At 44.2% G+C, this 23,547-nt stretch overlaps 1 protein-coding gene across 1 annotated transcript in view; it reads left to right on the top strand.

The window, feature by feature from the left end:
* The first annotated feature begins 16,059 nt into the window (after window positions 1-16,059).
* Window positions 16,060-23,547, top strand: part of st3gal5 (ST3 beta-galactoside alpha-2,3-sialyltransferase 5) — a 169,334-nt gene continuing 161,846 nt past the window's right edge. The window contains exon 1 of the mRNA XM_085975488.1: window positions 16,060-16,406. The gene's annotated coding sequence lies outside the window, so the exon portion shown is untranslated. The remainder of the gene's footprint in view (window positions 16,407-23,547) is intronic.

The following is a 23,547-nucleotide window of genomic DNA, read 5'->3' as shown; positions in this document are numbered from 1 at the left end:
ACACTGATTTGCCGAGTTAAATATACAGTATAAAATGTAAAAGACTCACTGGCCATACTCAGACAACAATAATTAAATTGAAATTTGATTAAATCTATACATAATTGATGTTTTATTCACTACCCTAATGCAAAATTTTTAATTCTCCTCCTTGTGTCTAAATCCCTTCATGGCCTCACTCCTCCCTGTCTCTAACTTTCCCCAGCCCATTTCCCCTTTGTCCCACCATTGGTGGCCATGCCTTCAACCTTCCCTAACCTCCCTCTTTTAAGACCCTCCTGAAAACCCATTTGTTTGACCAAGCTTTTAGTCACCCCTCCTATTATACTCTTTGGCCTGGTATAGAATTTTGATTGATTACACTTCTGTGAAACATAGAAACACAACCCAGTAAACTGTACAACACCAAAAAATCGTACAGATGGGCCAAAAACGACACAGAAAAATACCAGAAAACAATTAGCAATGCATCAACTCAAGCTCTCTTAGACACCTTTCTGGATAACATATACACTCACAATAAAGAAGGCGTAAACCGGGCAGTTATTAAACTAAACAATATTTTTGATAATTTGGCAACAAATGCAAACTTGAAAGCTCGCAAGAACAAACCCAAAACAAAAAACTATGAAAAATGGTTTGACCAAGATTGCCATAACATGAGGAAAAAACTTAGAAAAATATCAAACCAAAAACACAGACATCCAGAAAACGAGGAACTATGCCTTACTTATTGTCAGACACTAACACAATACAGAAACACACTCAGAACCAAAAAAGAGCAATATATTAAGAATACACTCAGCTCCATGGAGGAATCCATTGATTCCAATTGTTTCTGGGAAAACTTGAAAACACTACACAAAAAACAACACGACGATTTGGCCATTCAAAATGGGGACACATGGGTAAACCACTTTGAAAAATTATACCAGAAAAGCACACTAAGACCAGAGCAACACCAAATATGCAAAAAACTGGAAAAGCTAGAAATGGCCATAAAAGATAACCAAAACCCGCTAGACGCCATAATAACAGAAAAAGAACTTCTTGAAAAACTCAAGGACCTGCGACCAGGAAAAGCCTGCGGGACAGACGGCATACTAAACGAGATGATTAAACACACAGACAACAAAATGAAACTGGCTATCCTAAAACTCTTCAACTTGGTTCTGAGTGTCGGTTATTTCCCTGATATCTGGAACAAAGGACTCATAACGCCCATATACAAAAGTGGGGACAAAATCGACCCAAACAACTATCGAGGCATCTGTGTAAACAGTAACCTGGGGAAGGTATTCTGTAGCATCATAAACAAAAGACTTATAAACTTCCTTGAGGAGCACAATGTCTTGAGTAAAAGCCAAATTGGATTCCTGCCAAACTATAGAACATCCGATCATATCTTCACCCTACAGACCCTAATTGACAAACACGTTCACCATAACAAAAGCAAAATCTACGCATGCTTTGTAGATTTCCAGAAGGCTTTCGACTCCATCTGGCATGACGGTTTATTCCTGAAACTTATCGAAAGCGGGGTAGGAGGGATGTAATTAAATGATGTAATTAAATCAATGTATACAAACAACAAATGTGCTGTTAAAATTGGAGACAAACAAACAAAATACTTCCCACAGGGGCGGGGGGTGACGCAGGGTTCGCCAATCTCACCGACACTCTTTAATATTTACATAAATGGATTGGCAAAACTACTTGAACAATCTACAGCACCCGGCCTCACCCTATATGAATCCAAGGTTAAATTCCTCCTCTATGCAGACGACCTGGTTCTGCTGTCACCAACTAAAGAGGGTCTACAGCAGAACCTGGACCTGCTGGAGTCGTACTGCCAGACTTGGGCCCTGACAATAAATCCCCAAAAAACCAAAGTCCTTGTGTTCCAGCAAAGATCCAAACATCAGGGACCCAAAATAAATTTCACAGTAGGAACAACCAAAATTGAACAAATCACTAACTACACATACTTGGGCTTAAAAATCAGTTCTACGGGAAACTTCAAACTGGCTGTGAATGAACTGAAAGAGAAAGCAAGAAGGGCTTTCTATGCCATCAAAAAATCAATCCAAATAGAAATCCCAATTAGCATTTGGCTAAAAATTTTCAAATCAGTAATTGAACCAATTGCACTCTATGGCAGTGAGGTATGGGGACCGCTAACTCAACAAGAATTCGCAAAATGGGACAAACACCCAATTGAGATCCTACATGCAGAATTCTGTAAAAGTATCCTCCGGACTCAAAGGAAAACAGTAAACAATGCATGCAGGGCGGAACTAGGCCAATATCCATTAATAATCACTATCCAAAAAAGAGCCACCAAATTTTGGAATCACCTACAAATGAGCAACCCCCAATGCTATCACTACGACGCCCTGAAATGCCAAGAGCTGACCATAAAGAAGAATACCCTCAGTCAACTAGTCCTGGGACTCAGTGAAGTAACTACTAACAATACTAACAATAACCAGCCCCAGGACAGTGACAGGGTAACACAAAGAATTCGACCCAACACAATCGTCGCTAAGCAAAAGGAAAAATATCTGACATATTGGGCAGAAACAACAAAAACCCAAAGCAAACTCAATTGCTACTTGGCCCTAAACAGACAATACAACATAGCTGATTACCTGACTATGGTAAAGGACAGCAAACTGAGAAGAACCTTGACAAGGTACAGACTTAGCGAACATAGCCTAGCGATCGAAAAAGGCAGACACAGGCAGACCAGGCTGCCAAGAGAAGACAGGATATGCTCTCACTGCAGTCAGGGAGTAGTGGAGACAGAGATGCACTTCCTCACAGCCTGTGGAAAATATCAGGACATCAGGGAGAATTTCTACCAAAAATTCTCACAAATATGCCCTGAATTCAGAAATCTGAATGACAACCAAAAACTCCCATTCCTACTGGGAGAGGAGAGAAGCTGTGTAACACTGGCGGCACACTGTGTTACAGCTTGCCATGAACAGAGGGACAACCAGTAAACTAAGAAAAGAATATATATAAACAATGAGAATGTATATTTATACACTCAGGGATATACCTGTTTATACACTGTATGAATAGAACTGCGTTTATGTGCTCAACCATAAATGTATTTTGATGCTTTGGCAACATAAGATGTAACTTATCATGCCAATAAAGCGATTTGAATTGTGAATTGTGAATTGTGAAGCACCTCCTGGATGTTTTTTTTCCTGCCTTTTTAAAGGCTCGATATAATTGGCAAAAGAACTAGAGGGGAAACTAGGAGAATTCCCCCCAGAGAGCTATGATGATCTGGAACACACTACCTGAAAGGGTGGTGGAATCAGATTCCATAGGAACGTTCAAAAGGCAACTGGACAGGTACTTGAAGAGAACTAATTTGCAGGGTTATGGGGAAAAAGCTGAGGTGTGCGACTAAATTGTACCGATCTTTCAAAGAGCTGGCTCGGGCATGATGGGTCCCTTCTGTGCTGTAAGATTCTTTGATATAAATGCAAGTTGTTGCAGTCTGTGCTGACAATCGGTTAGACAACAAATTTCAAAATATTGACTATTTCTTGTATTTCCCAATACTTGGTGTTGGTGTATAGGTGAAACCAGAAAGCTAATGAGCAATGCCTGCAACAATATCTGACAGTTCTTTAGCTACTGGTTTTTACATTCATTGACACGTTGATTTCTTTCACTCCCCAATAGATCTTGACTAGTTTAAAGAGCAAATTATCCCTTGAGCTGGCTGCGAGGAGGTACCAAAGGCTACCCAAGTGTGGTCATCTCCCCTATTGGGAGATGTCGCATATAAATAATTATGGAGGGCCAAAGTAAGCTGCAATGAGGTGGTGGAATGGGCAAAAAGTGGCATATGGAATTCAATGTCAGTAAATGCGTAGTGGTACACTCAAGTGAAAAAAGTATTGATTATACTTTTGAATGGAGGATAGCTAGATAATGTGGCGGTTCAGAACATCTTAAAAGCAGCACCAAGTGGATAAGGACATAAAAAAATCTAATGGAATGCTGAGTTTTATGATGAGGGGTATAGAATATAAATGCAGGAACAGGAGTCGGCTGTTCAGCCCCTCGAGCCTGTCTTACCATTCCATTAGATCATGCTGATCTATACCTTAACTCCACCTACCCATTGGCTCCGAAACCCTTCATATCCTTGCCTAAATAAAACCCATCAATCTCAGTTTTGAAATTTTCAATTGACCTAGTCTCAACAGCTTTTTGGGGGAGTGTTCCAGATTTCCACTACCCTTTGTGTGAAGAACTGCCTTCTGCTGTCACCCCTGAACAGCCTAGCTCCAATTTTAAGGTTATGCCTTCTTGTTCTGGACACTCCCATCAGAGGAAATAGTTTCTATCTACCCTATCAAATCCTTTGATCATCTTAAACACCTCAATTAGATTACCCTTTTAATCTTCTAGATTCATGGGAATACAAGCCTTGTCTATGCAAGCTGTCCTCAGTTTAATCCCTTCAGACATGGTATCATTCTGGTAAATCTGCACGGCACCCCCTCCTAGGCCAATATTTTTTTTAAAAATTCGTTGATGGGATCTGGGTGACGCTGATATGGCCAGCATTTATTGCCCTCGAAGGTGGTGGTGAGCCGCATTCTTGAACCGCTGCAGTCCCGTGTGGTGAAGGTACTCCCACAGTGCTGTTAGGGAGGGAGTTCCAGGATTTCGACCCAGCGACGATGAAGGATCGGCGATATACTTCCAAGTCAAGATGGTGTGTGACTTGGAGGGGAACCTGGTAGGTGGTGGTGTTCCCATGCGCCTGCTGCCCTTGTCCATCTAGGTGCTAGAGGTCATGGGTTTTAAGACTGAGATGAGGAGGAATTTCTTCTCTCAGATGGTCGTGAATCTTTGGAATTCTCTACCCGAGAGAGCTGTGGAGACAGATTTTTGAGTGATTTGGGGGAACAGGCAGAAAAGTGGAGTTGAAGCCAAGATCAGATCAACCTTTTGACTCTGAGGCGAGGGTGCTACCAACTGAGCCACAGCTGACGAAGATTATTTTCTTATCGCTCTCTACGCATATTCTCCTTTTCCCCTCTCGACCCCACTTCTTTCTGTGTCCGACCCTGGAAACAAAAACTCTCCCTCAAGTCTCTTACCGCTGCACTTTCAAATTCCGAACTACCTAGCCTTTGGCCCATAATTCATCATGACATTTCTGCAGCTACTGATAGGCTAAATAACACCCTCTCCACTACCTTTGATGCCCTTGTCTCTATTAAAACCATTACAGTCTCTCACTCTAGTTGTTCCTGATGATGTTTGAATCCATCTAAATCAGATTTCCGCCCCGCCACTGTACCGAAAGGGCTCTTGCCAAAGTCACAAATGACATCCTAGTTGACTGTGACAAAAGTAAACTATCCCTCTTCATCCTTCTCAACCTGTCTGCAGCCTTTGACATGGTTGACCACCAATGTTTCCTGTAATTTTTTTTTAAGGTGCTGGGCGTGCCATTCAAAATACCATGCATGCGCAGTATGTACGTTGAGCTGGCTGCGCGGGTTCCCTGAGGCACTGCATGGCCGCACAGCTTAAAGGGAACATTGTTAACCACACAATTCTGCTCCAATGCTTCTCCACCGTCGTTCAGCTGGGTGGGACTGCACTGGTTCCAGTCTTACCTATCCAGTCATAGCCAGAATCGCCTGCAATGCCTTCCCTTCCCGCTCCCGCACTTACCTGTGGTGGCCCCCCAAGGATATATCCTTGGCCCCTTCCTATTTCTTATCTACATGTTGCCCCTCGGTGACATCATCTGAAAACACGACGTCTGTTTCCACATGTATGCTGACGATACCCAACACTACCTCACCACCACCTCTCTCGACCCCTCCACTGTCTCTAAATTGTCAGTTTGGCATAAAAATAAAACAAAAAAGGTGACTCAACCGTGGCTAACAAGGGAAATTAGGGATAGCATAAGATCCAAGGAGAGGACATTTAAATTGGCCAGAAAAAGCAATTATCCTGAGGATTGGGAGCAGTTTAGGATTCGACAAAGGGATTCATTAAGAAAGGGAAAATAGAATATGAGAGTAAGCTTGCAGGGAACATAAAAACTGACTGTAAAAGCTTTTATAGATATGTGAAGAGAAAAAGATTGGTCAAGTCAAGCGTAGGTCCCTTGCAGTCAGAATCAGGGGAATTTATAATGGGGAACAAAGAAATGGCAGACCAACTAAATACATATTTTGTTTCTGTCTCCACAAAGGAGGACACAAATAACCTCCCAGAGATGCCAGGGAACATAGGGTCTGATGAAAGGGAGGAACTGAAAGAAATCAGTATTTGTAGGGAAATGGTGTTAGGAAAATTGATGGGACTGAAGGCCGATAAATCCCCAGGGCCTGATAATCTACATCCCAGGGTACTTAAGGAAGTGGCCCTAGAAATAGTAGATACATTGCTGGTCATCTTCAGAACTCGATAGACTCTGGAACAGTACCCATGGATTGGAGGGTAGCTAATGTTACCCCACTATTCAAAAAAGGTGGTAGAGAAAAAGCGGGGAATTATAGACCGCACCACCACTAAGACTGAATAGCTCTTTCAAAGAGCCAGCACAAGCAAGATGGACCAGATGGCCTCCTTCTGTGCTGTATCATTCTATGTTACTAATACTGCTTTGAAAACTGCAACAACAGAGCCCAATCAGCGTGAGAGCACAGTATCAGCGATTCTAAATGCTTGTTGGCAGCCTTGCCCCATCATAAGCCTCTTCAATGATGGCAGGGAGCAGATATACATTCAGATTTATGTTCAGATTTACATCTGAAAGTGAATTTTCGTTTCAGATAAGCAGATTTATGTTTGAAATCCAAAAGAAAAAGAAAGACTTGCATTTCTTTAGCACCATTCACAACCTCAGGACGTCCCAAAGCACTTTACAGTCAATAACGCATTGAAGTGTAGTCACTGTTGTAGGAAACGCGGCAGCTAATTTGCGCACAACAAGCTCCCACAAACAGTAATGTAATAATGACCAGATAATTTGTTTTGTTTAGTGATGATGATTGCGAGATAAATATTGGCCAGGGTACCGGGATAATGCCCCCCTGCTATTCTTTAAAATAGTGCCATGGGATCTTTTACATCCAACTGAGAGAGCTGATGGGGCCTCGGTTTAACGTCTCATCCAAAAGATGGCAGCTCCGACAGTGCAGCACTCCCTCAGCACTGCACTGGAGTGTCAGCCTAGATTTTTGTGCTCAAGCCTCTGAACCCACAACCTTCTGATTCAGAGTGCTACCAACTGAGCCACGACTGACCAATTACCAATTCACTATAGCATAGCTATTCTATAACTGTAAATATTCATCATGAAATGGATATTTCAATTACAGTAAAAGAGCTGTAAGAGAAGTTGACAACCCTAAAGGGTGCTAACAATGCTGTAATGATTTCATTGACTTTAATGACTTCAATATCAATGACATAGAGTTCCCAGATAGGTTGAAGGTGCTCAAAACAAACAATTCCTCAAGGATATTTGATATTTATCTCAAGTACTAAGAGATATTGGGGGCGAAATTCGGTTGCTTTGTGCCTCCTAGCTCCTAGCGCCCGGACGCAGTGCCGCTAATGGCTCCTGCGATACTCAGCGGGAGGTTAGCAGTGGAAGCCGGTAGCGCCCCACACCTACGGCAAATACTTCATCGCCATGCGCAGTGCCCCGGCCGCAAACATCAGTTGCGCCCCCTGACCTATCGCCAGACGATATGTCCGACAGGGTCAGGGTGGCGTTTTTGCAACCGCGGCGCCACTACTCGGAGGGCAGGGTTCGGGCAGCCATTTTTTTTTGGGCCGCCTGCCAGCACCTGCCCCCTTCCCCTTTTTTCTTCAGGGTGCCAGCCGCGATTGCTGAGCCCGGCACTCCTCTTGAGTGCTGGGCTGCCTTCCTGGCACCCTGCTCCTCGGTAGTCCAGCAGGGCCCCTCCCCTTTAATCAGGGGAGGGAGGCCTGCAATGACATGGCGCTAAGTGCCGACGCGCGTGGCGCTGCTGCACATAGCGCTGCTAAATTCACTGGTAGCGCCCCAAGAAGGAGGGGGAGCGCTTCCAGTACCGCCCCGCCTCCTGCTTGGGATGCTTCCACTGAATTTACGGCACGGGGCGCTAACTTTTTCGGAGCGCTAAAAGTAGCGCCACAGCAAAGTTATTTCTTCCCCATAAGATTTCTGAACTGTTATGAGTGCCGTAAGGCGTGCAGAATTACCCCTTGCCCCATCCAACAGGTTATAGAGTTCGGATTTGAGACTTATGAGAAATTACACCAGACACACGGGTTCTGTCTTTAATCTTTTATTGTTCCTAAGACAGATTGAAAACCCCAACCACTATTTGAGCAGTTCACCAATAATATTACAAGAAATCATACATACAACCAGCCCCTCGATGATCGGTCCAGCGCTGATTGTAGGTCCTCGTAAGCGAAAAGATTAGGCCCCTCCTTCCTCCGACTGCAGCTCGATCCTCGTAGGTGAGATGACTGGCCAAGTCACCTTCTTCTGACTGCAGTACTGATATTCTTTAGCCACTGTGTTTTATACAGCTTTCCTTGCGTTTTGCATTAAATCAATCATTCAGAGATAGTGAAATGTTCCTTTTAATGTTGGTCTGAGCTGTTTGAGCTGTCAAACGTTTACATTAACTCATCCTGTGTAGCTTATCTTTGTCACAGCCCAAAATTGTTCATTCACTCCTAAAGTTTACAAAGGTGGCAGAAAACCACTTGATTAGGTTCATGAGTTACGTCGTTTTCTGCATTTCAAAACTTCAAAGGTTTGACTTCTCCCCTTTCACCTCAGAAAAGTCACCATGTCTGCAAAACTAAGGGGGTTTGTTTCTCTCTGCTGACTATCACTACCCGCTGCAGTCACAACCATGCTTCCTGCCATATCAGTGAAAGACTGCTTGTTACATTCACCAATTTTATTTCACTTTGTAAAACCTTTTTGCCTGGCAAAGCCTTTCAAGAAATATTAAAAATTGGGCTAGAAATTCAGTAAGGCCCCGCCAGCTTTGCGCCCAGTTACCGCCCAAAGAGGGCTTCTGCGCCAATAGAGGAGTTTGCGCTGATATTCAGCGCAGCGGTAATGGCAGCGGTAGCCGGTAGCGCTGCGCCGGCACCGATGATGTCATCGGTGTGCGCAGTGCCCCGGTTCCGCCCCGATACCGGCCCGACCCCCATATTTAGTTGCGGCCGCCTCTTCCGCAGCGGCTGCAAACAACGTTCTGCAACCGTGGCCGTCCTGCAGCCTTAGTGGCGCTAGTTAAGGCGGAGGTGCGGCCGGCCGCTTTTTCGGCGGCTGCCTGCCCGCACCTCCTTCCCTGGCCTCCTCCACCCCCCCCCCCCGCCGCGGCATTGCCGGCTGCTTTCCGCGAGCCCGGCACTTCTCCGTGGTGCCGGGCTCATTTGCCGGCACTATCAAGCGGCGATCTCCCCGTTGCAGGCACCTCCCCCTTAAGAGAAGGAGGAGGCCTGCAGTACCGCAGCCTGCCGCTCCGCAGCGGGTGGCGCAGCGGCACCTACAGCGCTGAAATTCAGTTTCAGCGCCCCAAGCGGGGGCGGGCACACCCTGGAATAGCGCCCGGTTCCGACTTGGGGCGCAAAAACTGAATTTCTGACGGTCGCAACTGGCTCCGCGCGCAGCGCTAACTTTTGGGCGCAAGCGAGCTGGCGGGGCCTTACTGAATTTCTAGGCCTAAGGGTCTTTCTACAGTACTAATGAAGTTTAACAAAAATGAAGCAGTTGTGCCTTGTTTCAGCTTTGTAGCTTCTCTAATTCAGTCACTAGTCATTAGGGCTTCAATTCTCCTACAATTAGTGAGTTAATGGCAGGGCAGGCTTACTAGCTGCCAACGTGTCACTGCTGCTAATCCCTTAAAGTTTCCTGGACTGGCTGTGATCATATATTCAGGGCAGGTTTGGAGCAGTAATGCACCACGGACTATGTTAACTCCAAACTATTGTTAGAACAATAATTCATCGCCTGCCACAATGGGTTTTGCTATTCTTACACGACAGGTGTTTATCATAGAATCATAGATGTTTACGGCACAGAAGGTGGCCATTCGGCCCATCATGCCTGTGCTAGCCAAAAAAGAGCTATCCAGCCTAATCCCACTTTCCAGCTCTTGGTCCGTAGCCTTGTAGGTTACGGCACTTCAAGTGCATATCCAAGTACTTTTTAAATGTGATGAGGGTCTCTGCCTCCACCACCCTTTCAGGTAATGAGTTTCAGACCCCCACCATCCTCTTGGTGAAAGAAATTCTCCTCAAGGGAGAGGCTGATTTAAACAGAGCCGAGAACGGGAGAGGATGATTTAAACAGAGCTCCGAGAGCGGGAGAGACTGATTTAAACAGAGATGAGAGTGAGAGCGGCTGATTTTAAAAGAGCAAAGAGCGGGAGAGGCTGACTTAAAAAGAGGGTGTCAGGAGCAGCAGGAGAGTAGTGAGTTTTTAAACTCACTTTCGCGGGCTTTTTCTCAAAGGCCGGGCAATCTCACAGACCGGCGGTGGCATTCCAGCACCAAGCCACGATTCTAAAAATGACACAGGCAAGAGGAAGCAGCTGATTGGGTGAGTACGGCCAGGTGAGTATTTATACTACTCTATAGTTTGACAGTTAAGACAAATAGTTTATAAAGTTTAGAAGGTCTTAATTTTTGTGGTTATAGTTTCTAAGGTCTCTGTTGTATATTGGGGAGTGCTAGTAACCAAGGGCCCTTGAGTATATCATTTAATTGTAGTGTAATTGGTGGTATTGATTTGATTTAAGTTAATTTAAATTAATTGAAGGGTAAGTCATGACAGCACAGCTCGGTCCCTTGGCATGCTCCTCCTGCACTATGTGGAAAATCAGGGATACTTCCTGTGTCCCTGATGACCATGTGTGCGGGAAGTGTATCCAGCTGTAGCTATTGGCAGACCACATTGCAGCACTGGAGCTGTGAATGGATACATACTGGAGCATTCGCGATGCTGAGGATGTCGTGGATATCACGTTTAATCAGTTGGTCACACCGCAGGTAAAGGCTGCACAGGCAGGAAGGGAATGGATGACCACCAGGCAGATTAGTAGGTGCAGGCAGGTAGTGCAGGGGTCCCCTGTGGCCATCCCCCTCTCAAACAGATATAGTCCAGAACCAGGGGTCACAGTCTAAGCATAAGGGGTAAGCCATTTAGGACCGCGATGAGGAGGAATTTCTTCACCCAGAGAGTGGTGAACCTATGGAATTCTCTACCACAGAAGGCAGTTGAGGCCAATTCATTAAATATATTCAAGAAGGAGTTAGATATATTTCTTAAGGCTAAAGGGATCAAGGGATGTGGGGAGAAAGCAGGGACAGGGTACTGAGTTTGGATGATCAGCTATGATCTTGTTGAATGGCGGAGCAGGCTCGAGGGGCCGAATGGCCTACTCCTGCTCCTATCTTCTATGTTTCTATGTTTCAACTCTCCTCTGATCCTTAAAGGGAGTTTAAAGGGATCATGCACCTGAAAGTCTGATAATAATGGTATGCATGCAGACATATGGTTGATGAGAAGTGTTTCTGCCAGTCACATTCTTTTAACTGTGTTCTTTCATTGCAAAAAAAGGTAGCGCACAGCTCGCACCAACGAACTGCAACTGATGGAACACCAATATTGAAAACTTAAGTCTGCACAAAGAGGAAGCTTTGCAACTTGTAGGAAGGCAAACAGCAGAGGTTGTAGGAAATGGAGAAGTAGAAATCGAAGTGTCAAGATCAGGTTGATAAATAGCAGGGCAAGGGGGAGCTCAGATCATTTCAGCTTTATGTGGCTTGTTAAAGTATAGTAATGACCATGCACTCAGCTGCTATTTCTTCAAAGAGTCCAGTTCGTGTTAACACAGCTAAACAGATTTATGTTTTTGAAATCCAGGGGAGTGAAATGGAAGAAAAGGTCAGCTACTCAGAGGAATAGTCAGGTTCATCGAGATCCACAACTCTTGCCCATCCTCACCAGCTCCATCTTGGTATCTTACCTGCCTATAACCAGCCCAGAGGGAGTAGTTACTGAGTCAGAAGAGTATTTACTAGGTGAAGCATTGTATTAGTGAGTATGAAGCCCTGGGAATGAAAGAGTGGGAGAGTGCCATTCCTACACAAAGGGTGGTGAAACAGCTGATCTTGACTAAGGAGCCTAAGGATCCAGATCTCAAGGACCCAGTCATCAAAAGAACAATTATTCAGCAGTAGATCTCTTGTGCAGGCAGTGGAGATGGTCCCATGCATATGGATGAGACGATGGAGAAGTGGGTAGATTCCACTACATGCTTCTGTAGTACATTGCAAGTAAGTTTCTCATGACATTCAGAACACCCTGGAGAGCATAACAGTCTAGGAGATTTTTGCAGCAACAAGGCAGGAGGAGGTTCTAAGGCTATTGGTGGCTTCCAAGTTGGCAGATAACACTACTTCAATAAATGGTTTGAGAGTCAACCTGAATAGAACTCATTCACAGGGTTTTCAAAAGTTGATTGGAACTATTTGGTCTGTAATGATAATCAGCAGCACATCTTAGCCTGCTGTGTGTTCAAGACCCACTCCAGAGACTTGAGCACAAAAATCTAGGCTGACACTCCAGTGCAGTACTGAGGGAGTGCTGCACTGTCGGAGGTGCTGTCTTTCGGATGAGACGTTAAACCGAGGCCCCGTCTACCCTTTCAGGTGGATGTAAAAGATCCTATAGCACTATTTCAAAGAAGGGCAGGGGAGTTATCCCTGGTGTCCTGGCCAATATTTAACCCTCAGTCAACATCAAAAAAACAGATTATCTGGTCATTATCACATTGCTGTTTGTGGGAGCTTGCTGTGAGCAAATTGGCTGCCGCGTTTCCCACATTACAACAGTGACTCCACTTCAAAACGTACTTCATTGGCTGTAAAATGATTTGGGACGTCTGGTGGTCGTGAAAGGCACTATATAAATGCAAGTCTTTTTTTTTCTTGTGCCTCACATTTTATACACTCCAACCCGCCCAGAAACCATGTAATCTCCTGGGAGAGGCAAAAAACTAGGACAATTTGGGGGAAAGAAATCTGGGAAATTCCTCTCCGACCATCTCGGCGATTGAAACTAGTCAAAGAGATCACTCTAGCCCTGAATTGCCTGAAGTATCTACCTTTTGTAAGAGGTAATGTCTGCCCCAACCAGAAACAGGGCCAGCTCTCACTTGAAGGAATTCAGTGAATGGCCATCCACTGCATGAGATGGCAGCCTGTTCGAGCTGTCCACTAGTCTCTGGGGAAACAACCACCTCCTCACATCCAACCCAGATCTGGCCTTACACAACTTAAAATGGTGACCCCTGGTCCTCCCTAACCTATTTAATAGGAACAAACTCTCAACTGAAACACAATCTATTCCCTTCATCATCTTTTAAACCTCGATCATATATATATAAAATTGTGCCTTTACTATCTCTTCCCTAAAGTACGTGTGGGTGCATACCATTTGGACCTGGAGTTTTATCCGCTTTTAGTTTTTCCTAGTTTGTCAATTATTTTCTCCCTTTTCTGTCCTGTGTTAATATGCTTTGTAATCTCATCCTCTAGAGAAGTGTCTATTTCGTTATCTTCTTTAGAAAACACTGAGTCAAAGTAGTTATTCAATACATCTGCTGTTTCTTTGTCATTACTTGTGAGTTTATCTTGCTCCTCCTTTAGTAGCCCGGTCCCTACTTTAATTTTCCTTTTGTTATTTACAGGAAACTTTCAATTTACTGGCATCTAAATAACCGGAAATCTCGGTTAACCGGCAAAATTCAGGAGTAGGTTCAGGTAAGTTTTATTACTTGCCTTCCTCGATCTGTTGCTGTGCAAGGGTGTGGCTGCAGCTGTTGCTAAGCTACAGAGACGCTTGGAACTTGTGGCCATTGTTCTGAACCCAACAGGGTTTGTTGCTTTATACGGAGCTCTCAGCTCCGTATCTTTTACTATAGCTTTCGGTTATCCAGAATTTTTGATGAACCGGCACCACGTCAGTCCCGTCGGTGCCGGATAAAAAAAAAAGTTTCCTGTATGTGTTTATAGAATATTTTTTATTTCTTTTTATATTCCTTGATAATTCGATTTCGTAATTTCTCTTTGCCTTCCTTAGTCTTCATCCTACTTATGTCACTCTCGATCCTAATCTTGAAACTTACTATGTTGTGATCACTACTACTAAGATGCTCATCTATTCTTGCTTCTCCTATCTGCTCTGGTTCATTACCCATTACAAGATACAGCAATGAGTCTATTCTTGTTGGATGTCTTACGTACTTGAGTGAGAAAGGAGTCCTGTATACAACAACAACTTGTATTTATATAACGCCTTTAACGTAGTAAAATGTCCCAGGGTGCTGCACAGGATTATTTTAAGACAAAAAAATTGACACTGAGCCACATAAGGATAAATTAGGGCAGGTGACCAAAAGCTTGGTCAAAGAGGTAGGTTTTAAGGAGCGTCTTAAAGGAGGAAAGAGAGGTAGCAAGGCGGAGAGGTTTAGGCAGAATACTCCAGAGCCCAGGCAACAGAAGGCACGGCCATCAATGGCCAAGCGATTATAATCAAGGATGCTCAAGAGGGCAGAATTAGAGGAGCGCAGATATCTCGGGGGTTGCGGGGCTGAAGGAGACCACAGAGACAGGGAGAGGCGAACCACGGAGGGATCTGAAAACAAGGGTGAGAATTTTTAAATCAAGGCGCTGCTTAACCGGGAGCAAATGTAGGTCAGCGAGCACAGGGGAGACGGGCGAATGGGACCCGGTGCGAGTTAGGACATGGGCAGCCGTGTTCTGGATGACCTCAAGTCTACGCAGGGTAGAATGTGGGAGGCCAGCCAGGAGTGTGTTGGAATAATCAAGTCCAGAGGCAACAAAGGCATGGATGAGGGTTTCAGCAGCAGATCAGCTGAGGCAAGCGCGGAGACGGGCGATGTCACGAGGTGGAAATAGGTGGTCTTTGTTATGTCACGGATATATGGTCGGAAGCTCATCTCCGGGCCAAATATGGCACCAAGGCTGCGAAGTGTAAAAACTTAATTCCCTTTTATCCTTTTGCTACTTCTTACTGAAACTCGATTCCCTTTTCTCCTTTTGCAACTTCTTCCGGCCAGCTTATTTCGGGGTAGTTGAAATCTCGGCATTGACTGGGTAGCTTGAATGTCGGGATAGAAAAATCGGTAGCTAAAATAATGGGCAGCAGTGACGCAGCCAAACCCGCAAAACGTGATCAATGCAACCCGCCGAACCAGCTTCCGAGAGATATATTTAGTCGATTATTTACAATCACAGTCACGCGACATTTGAACGTCAATTAATTGTAAAAATAATTATTTTTTGGATGGGGAACAAAGACAGAACTGGATGCATTGGCTGCAACCCTGAATCGTAAATAATCTGAAAATTAAAAAAGTGTTCAGTCCCAGAAAAAGGAGCTGGTGCGCGCATGGCATCGCCGTGGCAAATGCGCTCCTTTGCTGAAGGTTGACTGGCTCTATTCAAAGCCTGGCGCTCCATCAGTCACGGGAAAGATCCTGCAGCAACGAAACAAGAACCATCGAAGCGCAGTGTGCGGTCGCCGCATTATCATTTCTTTACTCGCCTTTGGTCTTTTATTTAAAAAAAATATGATTTGGGTTTTTATTTAGTTATCCGTCCGTCTTAAAAAAAGGTGTTTTTTTTGTTTGTTGTGAGGATGACTCCTGAAAAGAATTTGCCATTATTTTTTTTTAACTATCCGTCGGGTCGGGTTGGCTCGATTGACCGCCACCTGCATTCTGCCGGTCTCACCTCCCCAACGCGCACTGAGAGACCCGCCCCCTTTAACCGTCTCAAAGAACCTTTTCCCCCCCCCCCCCCCTCTTCCCAGCCCCCCCTTGGCCCCGCCCTCTTGTCCCTCACCCAAGATGGACAGCGCAACCCGCGCTCCCATTGGAGCTTGCATATGCCAATCGGCAAAGACGTCACAATCTCCCCCCAAAGCCCCGTCCGCCCGACCTTCGACGGTTAAATCCTCCCCCCCTTCTCCTCACGCAAGTGGCTCGGGACGGGAGTGCGAGATGGGTTAGAATTTATTGTTTAATTTGTGTTTTTTATTAAAATTATTTATTGAGGATGAAGGTGGTCACCTTATGGTGGAGCATGATGCAGATGTATTTTTTTTTCATTTAAACTGTGTGAGAAAGGGAGGTTAAAAAAAAAATAAACCCCACGTTTTTTTTGGTAAACCTCCTCCTCGCCTCCAAAAATAATAATAAAATAGAGTGAAAGCGACGCTTGCTGGGCGATGAATGGCCACGGTGTTGCTGGATGTTATTATGAAGAGAAAACGGCATTTACTCCAGAAGGTAGGTGGGAGAGATGTGCAGCCGCGGCTTTTGTGTTCCGTAAAATGGGTTCACATTATTTTAAATTCTTTTTCTCCCTCCTCCCACGCAACGGGATCAAATTATTTTAAATTCTCTTCTTCCCTTCCCACCCCCCCCCCCCCCCCCCAACCAACGGGTTGAAATTATTTTAATTTCTCTTTTTTTATCCCCCCACCCTGCCTTCGATCTAGTTCCTTTTCTCTCCAGTTTTGAAGAAGGGTCAAACCCGAAACGTCAACTCAAATTTCTCTCCACGGATGTTGCCTGACTTGCTGAGTTTTTCCAGCATTTTCTGTTGTTATTTCGGATTTCCAACATCTGCAGTATTTTGCTATCGTACAGATGGGTTCAAATTACTTCCTTTCCGACTGTCTTAAAAACGAGACTGTTCATCAAATTTCCCATTTAGTTTTCACCACCATCACTTTAAAATCCAAACAAGATTTCAGCATCTATTTAAAAAAAAAAAAAAATTAATGGTGTATTTTGTCTCTTTAAAAAAAGTCTACCTGTTCAAATTATGTGTAATTAAAAAAAAAATACTGCATGAAAATCGATGCGGTTTCCGATTTAATAGACGAGATTTTTTTTAGTCCAAGGATTGTTTGCGCTTTAAAAATAAAACACCAGCATCCTAAGACCGGTTCGCGAGCAGAAGCTCAATGAGCTTTTTCAATTCTTCCAGCTTTTTATTTCTGCGTAAAATGAATGAGGGGTTGCCGGTTCATTTCCAACACCCGCGACGGGCATACGCAGCCTGGCCATGCTTTGCTGGAATGTTGTTGTTGAGAATACGCGCTCGCTTTTCCAGAGGGTCCAATTGCTTTTCACTCAACCCGAGTTCACAGTAGAAATGTGCTTGTGTTAACCGGCTAAGTGGGCTGAAAGTGTGTGGTGTGTGTGCCTGATGTGCGTAATCTCGTCTGCAAAATAGCAGAAATACCAGTAGGAAATGCGCACAGCCGTAGAGTTTAAAAAAAAGCTAACCTTTCGGCTTGATACTCTCTCTTAATTGACTTCTTAACGAAGGGTTCTACTTGAAACGCTAACCTGTCTTTTTCTCTCCGGATGCCTACTGGCCTTATTACATGCCTTTTTATTGCATGTTTTTGCTGCAAATTTTTTTAGCATTGTTTTTTTCTTATTTCCAAGTAGCAGTCTAGGCAAGGTAGCAGCAGAGTTGATGTGCTTTTATACTTGGTCAAAAATGCTGCATGTTTTAATTTGACCAATTGTTGTTGGTAAAATTGCAGTATAAGCATTTCCACCACTTACAATGACAAATGAATGTGTGCTGCTTCCTCAAGCACTTTGATTTCGAATGCATTCTTGTTGACTGATGTACATGGAGTTGAGGATGTCCACTTCCTTATTTACAGGGGCATTGTGTGTGGGACTGATGAAATTTCACTCGGAAGTTTTGCTCGGGGCATTGTATTTAACAGGGACTACAAACATAAAAGATATTGGTTGTTAGTCTGAGATCTGCAGGTTGGAACTTTTTGAAATCTAGACATTTTGGTATAGATCAAGGACAGGGGATGTAGTTCTCCCTTTTTTATATACACATCAATGAAATCTCCCCTCAGCATCCCCTGTACATGCTCTCTCATGCAATCACATCTTTCCTGTAATGTGACCAGAACTGTATGCAGCACTCTAACTGTGGCTAAACTAGTGTTTTATACATTCTAGCAAAAGGTCTTCGACCTGAAAAGTTAACTCTGTTTCTCTCTCCACGGATGCTGCCTGGCCTGCTGAGTTTTTCCAACGTTTTCTGTTATTTAGTGTTTTATACAGTTCAAGTGTAACCTCCTTGCTCTTACTTTCCTTTGTTAGCCAAAGCATAGAATATATCACGTATGCCGCCTTAATCACCAGATCTACCTGTTCTGCAACCTTCAGGGATCTGTGGCCATGCACTCCAAGGTTCCTCTACACTTCTCAGTTATTTTATTTGTATTTGTTAGCCCTCCCAAATTCTTCTTCTTGGGCAGTCCCTCGGAACCGAGGATGACTTGCTCCCACACTGAAAGAGTTCTCAGGTGACTAATGAGTCCAATGCGGGACCTACAGTCTCTGTCACCGGTGGGGCAGCCTGATGTTCCAGGTCCTGAACTTCATTTTAAAGGGTGGAAGATGCCTGTGCGTGAATTCTTTTAACGTAGGGTGGCCGTTGCACACCAGTTACCACACGGGCTTGACAGAGCAAGGTCTTGGTCCAATGGCAAGGGGATCCAAGACAACTGGAGACCAGGCTCTGCTACAATGTCCCAGTGCGTGCGCGTGCACACACAGACACAGACACAGAGACACACACACACACACACACTCACAGACACACCTACTGTCCTCCTCCCTCCTACCCGCAGGTCCGCTCTGCCTGGGTTTCATAGGCTGCAGTGCGGTCCTCCTGACTCTGCTGCTGGTCCACGCCACGCCTCTCCTGGGCCCCGTCCTTGCTCCTGGGCCTCTACCTCCTTTTATAGTGTGTCTCCTAGTGAGTGTGTCCAGCGGTGTCTCCTTCCAGTGAGTGTGTCCCGCAATGTTGTCATTTAAAGTGATTGACAGGTTAGGGTCACAAATTTGGTTTTAAATTGGAGCCATTTTAAAAGCAAAAAGGAGGGCAAATACAAAGAGTAGGCAGAGGGGAGGTAATACTTGTATTTATGTAGAACCTTGTGTCAAAATACATCGTTTCACACAATGAATTACCTTTTGAAACTGACCATTGCGCTTAGCTGCAGCATTTGTATTTTCCTGCACTGTTACCTTCTTCTCCTGGAGACTGGTGCTGGACAGTGGTTCCACAGGTGCTGACAACCCTCTGGAATGTCACCCAGGCTCACCCACTTCATTCTTGAGTCTAGACAGTGAGTGTCACCAACAGTCACGCGCATGGTATTCCCAGCAAGAGACACGGTTTAGCAAACAGAAGTGGGAAGCTTGGCTGATTTCCCGCCCCAGCTCAAGGGGCCCTCCCAAATGCATTACCACAGTTATCCAGATTGAATTCCATTTCCCACTTTTCTGCCCACCTGACCAGTTCATTGATATCTTTCTGCAGTTCTCTGCTTTCTTCCTCACAAAAATTGGCCGTGTGGTTGATAGTATCATCTGCAAACTTCTTAATCATGCCCCCTACTTTTGAAGTCTAAATCATTGATATATACCACAAAAAGCAAGGGACCTAGTACAGGAAACTCTCTGTTAAACGGCACCTAAATATCCGGAATGCTCTAATAACCGGCAAAATTCATACTCCGAAAACAACACCTCAATAACCGGAAATGTGTCCGAGTCTCCCGCGGTGGCCAAGTAGGTCAGTGGGGGTAGTTCTCCAAACTGCCACTACTCGGCTTCTTGGCGCTGTTGGAAGTCTCTTATGATCCGAACACCTCTAACAGGAGTTTGACTCTCCAGCGCTGCCGGTAGTCTCTTCCGATCCGCCATTTTTCTGTGTGTCTCTCCATCTTTATCGTGGATTATCTTCCCCATCTTTCATTCCATAGGTGAGTACCCAATTATACTGCACATTTCTTGATTTTTTTTATTATTGTTTGTTAAAAATAGCCTCGGTAGATATACCTCGCCCGTTATCTGGAATTTTTAATGAACCGGCACCATCCCGGTGCCGGATACGAAAGAGTTTCCTGTACTGAGGCCTGCGGAACGCCACTGGAAATGGTCTTCCAGTCACAAAAATACCTGTCGACCATAACCCTTTGCTTCCTGCCCGTGAGTCAATTTTGGATCCAACTTGCCACTTTTCCTTGGATCCCATTTCTGACCAGTCTGCCAAGTGGAACCTCATCGACCCGCCTTGTTATCTCCTCAAAAAAATTAGTTGGTCAGACACGTCATTCTCTTAACAAATACATGCTGACTGTCTGATTAATCCGTGCCTTTCGAAATGACGATTAATACTGTCCCTCAGAATTTTTTCAAATAATTATCCCACCGCTGAGGTTAGGCTGACTGGCCTGTAATTACTCGATTTATCCCTTTCTTCCTTTTTAAACAACGGTACAATGTTGCCAGTCCTCCAGTCCAGGGGGCAGGCAATCTTAGATCTGGTCCTGTGTAATGAGACAGGATTAATAAAAAATGACCTAGTAAAGGATCCCCTTGGAATGAGTGACCATAACATGGTTGAATTCCAAATTCAGTTGGAGGGTGAGAGAGTTGGATCTCAAACCAGCGTACTAAGCTTAAATAAAAGAGACTATAAAGGTATGAGAGCAGAGTTGACTAAAGTGGACTGGGAAAATAGATTTAAGGTGTAAGACGGTACATGAGCAGTGGTGTACATTCAAGGAGATATTTCACAACTTTCAAGAAAAATATATTCCACTGAGGGGGAAAAAGGGGCATAAAAGAAAAGACAGCCATCCGTGGCTAAGTAAAGTAATAAAGGATAGTATCTGACTGAAAACAAGGGCATATAAAGTAGCCAAATCTAGTGGGAGGATAGAAGATTGGGAAGTATTTAAAAGGCAGCAAAGAATAACTAAAAGATTAATTAAGAAAGGGACGATAGATTATGAAAGTAAACTAGCAAAAAATATAAAAACAGATAGCAAGAGTTTCTACAGTTATATAAAAAGAAAAAGGGTGGCTAAAGTGAATGTTGGTCCCTTAGAGGACGAGACCGGGAAATTAGTGGTGGGGAACATGGAGATGGCAGAAATGCTGAACAAATATTTTGTATCAGTCTTTACAGTAGAGGACACTAAAAATATCCCAACACTGGACAAACGGGGCTATGGGGGGGAGGAGCTAAACACGATTAAAATCACTAAGGAGGTGGTACTCGGTAAGATAATGGGACTTAAGGCAGATAAATCCCCTGGACCCGATGGCTTACATCCTAGGGTCTTGAGAGAAGTAGCGGTAGGGATTGCGGATGCATTGGTGGTAATTTTCCAAAACTCCCTGGATTCAGGAAAGGTCCCAGCAGATTGGAAAACTGCTAATGTAATGCCCTTTATTTAAAAAGGGAGGTAGACAAAAGGCTGGAAACTATAGACCAGTTAGCCTAACATCTGTGGTTGGTAAAATGTTGGGAGTCCATTATTAAGGAAGCAGTAACAGGACATTTGGATAAGCATAATTTAATTGGACAGAGTCAGCATGGCTTTATGAAGGGGAAGTCATGTTTGACAAATTTGTTCGAATTCTTTGAAGATGTAACAAATAGGGTCGATAAAGGGGAACCAGTGGATGTGGTGTATTTGGACTTCCAAAAGGCATTTGACAAGGTGCCACACAAAAGATTATTGCACAAGATAAAAAATCACGGGATTGGGGGTAATATACTGGCATGGGTGGAAGATTGGCTATCTAACAGAAAACAGAGAGTTGGGATAAATGGTTCATTCTCGGGTTGGCAATCAGTAACTAGTGGTGTTCCGCAGGGGTCAGTGCTGGGACCCTAACTCTTTACAATCTATATTAACGACTTGGAGGAGGGGACCGAGTGCAACATATCCAAGTTTGCCGACGATAAAAAGATGGGAGGGAAAGCAGTGAGTGAGGAGGACATAAAAAAACCTGCAAAAGGACATAGACAGGCTAAGTGAGTGGGCAGAAATTTGGCAGATGGAATATAATGTTGGAAAGTGTGAGGTTATGCACTTTGGCAGAAAAAATCAAAGAGCAAGTTATTATCTAAATGGAGAGAAACTGCAAAGTGCTACAGTACAAAGGGATCTGGGGGTCCTGGTGCATGAAACACAAAAAGTTAGTATGCAGGTGATCAGGAAGGCCAATGGAATCTTGGCTTTTATTGCAAGGGGGATGGAGTATAAAAGCAGGGAAGTCTTGCTTCAGTTATACAGGGTACTGGTGAGGCCACACCTGGAATATTGCGTGCAGTTTTTGTTTCCATATTTAAGAAAAGATATACTTGCTTTCGAGGCAGTTCAGAGAAGGTTCACTCGGTTGATTCCGGAGATGAGGGGGTTGACGTATGAGGAAAGGTTGAGTAGGTTGGGCCTCTACTCATTGGAATTCAGAAGAATGAGAGGCGATCTTATCGAAACATATAAGGTTGTGAGGGGGCTTGATCGGGTGGATGCGGGGAGGATGTTTCCACTGATGGGTGAGACTAGAACTAGGGGGCATAATCTTAGAATAAGGGGCTGCCGTTTCAAAACTGAGATGAGAAACTTCTTCACTCAGAGGGTAGTAAATCTATGGAATTTGCTACCTCAGAGAGCTGTGGAAGCTGCGACATTAAATAAATTTAAAACGGAGATAGACAGTTTCCTAGCTGATAAGGGAATTGGGGGTTACGGGGAGCGGGCAGGGAAGTGGACGTGAGTCTAGGTTCGGATCAGCCATGATCCTATTGAATGTCGGAGCAGGCCCGAGGGGCCGTATGGCCTACTCCTGCTCCTACTACTTATGTTCTTATGTTCCTCTGGCACCACACCTGTAAACAGAGAGGATTGGAAAATGATGGCCAGAGCCTCTGCTCTTTTCTCCCTCTCTCAATAGCCTGGGAAACATTTCATCTGGGCTTGGAGATTTATGTACTTTCAAGGATGCTAAACCCCATAATATTTCTCCCCTCACTATGTTTATCTCATCTAATATTTCACACTCCTCCTCCTACTTAACCACAATGTCTGCATCGTCCCTCTCTCTCTTTTGTGAAGACAGACGTAAAATATTCATTAAAATCCATACCTACATCTTCCGCCAACATAAGAAATAGAAGCAGGAGTAGGCCATTCAGTCCCTCGCGCCTGCTTTGCCGTTCAATAAGATCATGGCTGATCTGATCTTGGCCTCAACTCCACTTTTCTGGCTGTTCCCCATATACCGATTACCTTCTACCATTTCTGAAAACCTCAAAACTTTGATTTTGAATGGGCATGGTATGAGATTAAATATTTAAAATAATACCAAAGGGAATTTTACTTCGTGACCAATTAAGATCAATTCAGTCATGTACAACCTTTTTTAAAGGTCATTCAGCCATGTATCAGAAATTATAATTGGCAGATTTGAATTAATTTGAAGGCATTACTCAATTATGTGTTGTGCTTCAATTCATTTCCCAGTGCCTAAATTCTAACAGTGACACACGCCATTTCCAATATCTGAGCTATTA

Source organism: Somniosus microcephalus, chromosome 2 (assembly GCF_052327205.1).
Source record: "Somniosus microcephalus isolate GS21.2 chromosome 2, FLI_Smic_1.0, whole genome shotgun sequence".
Classification (NCBI taxonomy): domain Eukaryota; kingdom Metazoa; phylum Chordata; class Chondrichthyes; order Squaliformes; family Somniosidae; genus Somniosus; species Somniosus microcephalus.
The sequence above is the reverse complement of the archived record's forward strand: the minus strand, read 5'-3'. Positions and strand labels throughout refer to the sequence as shown.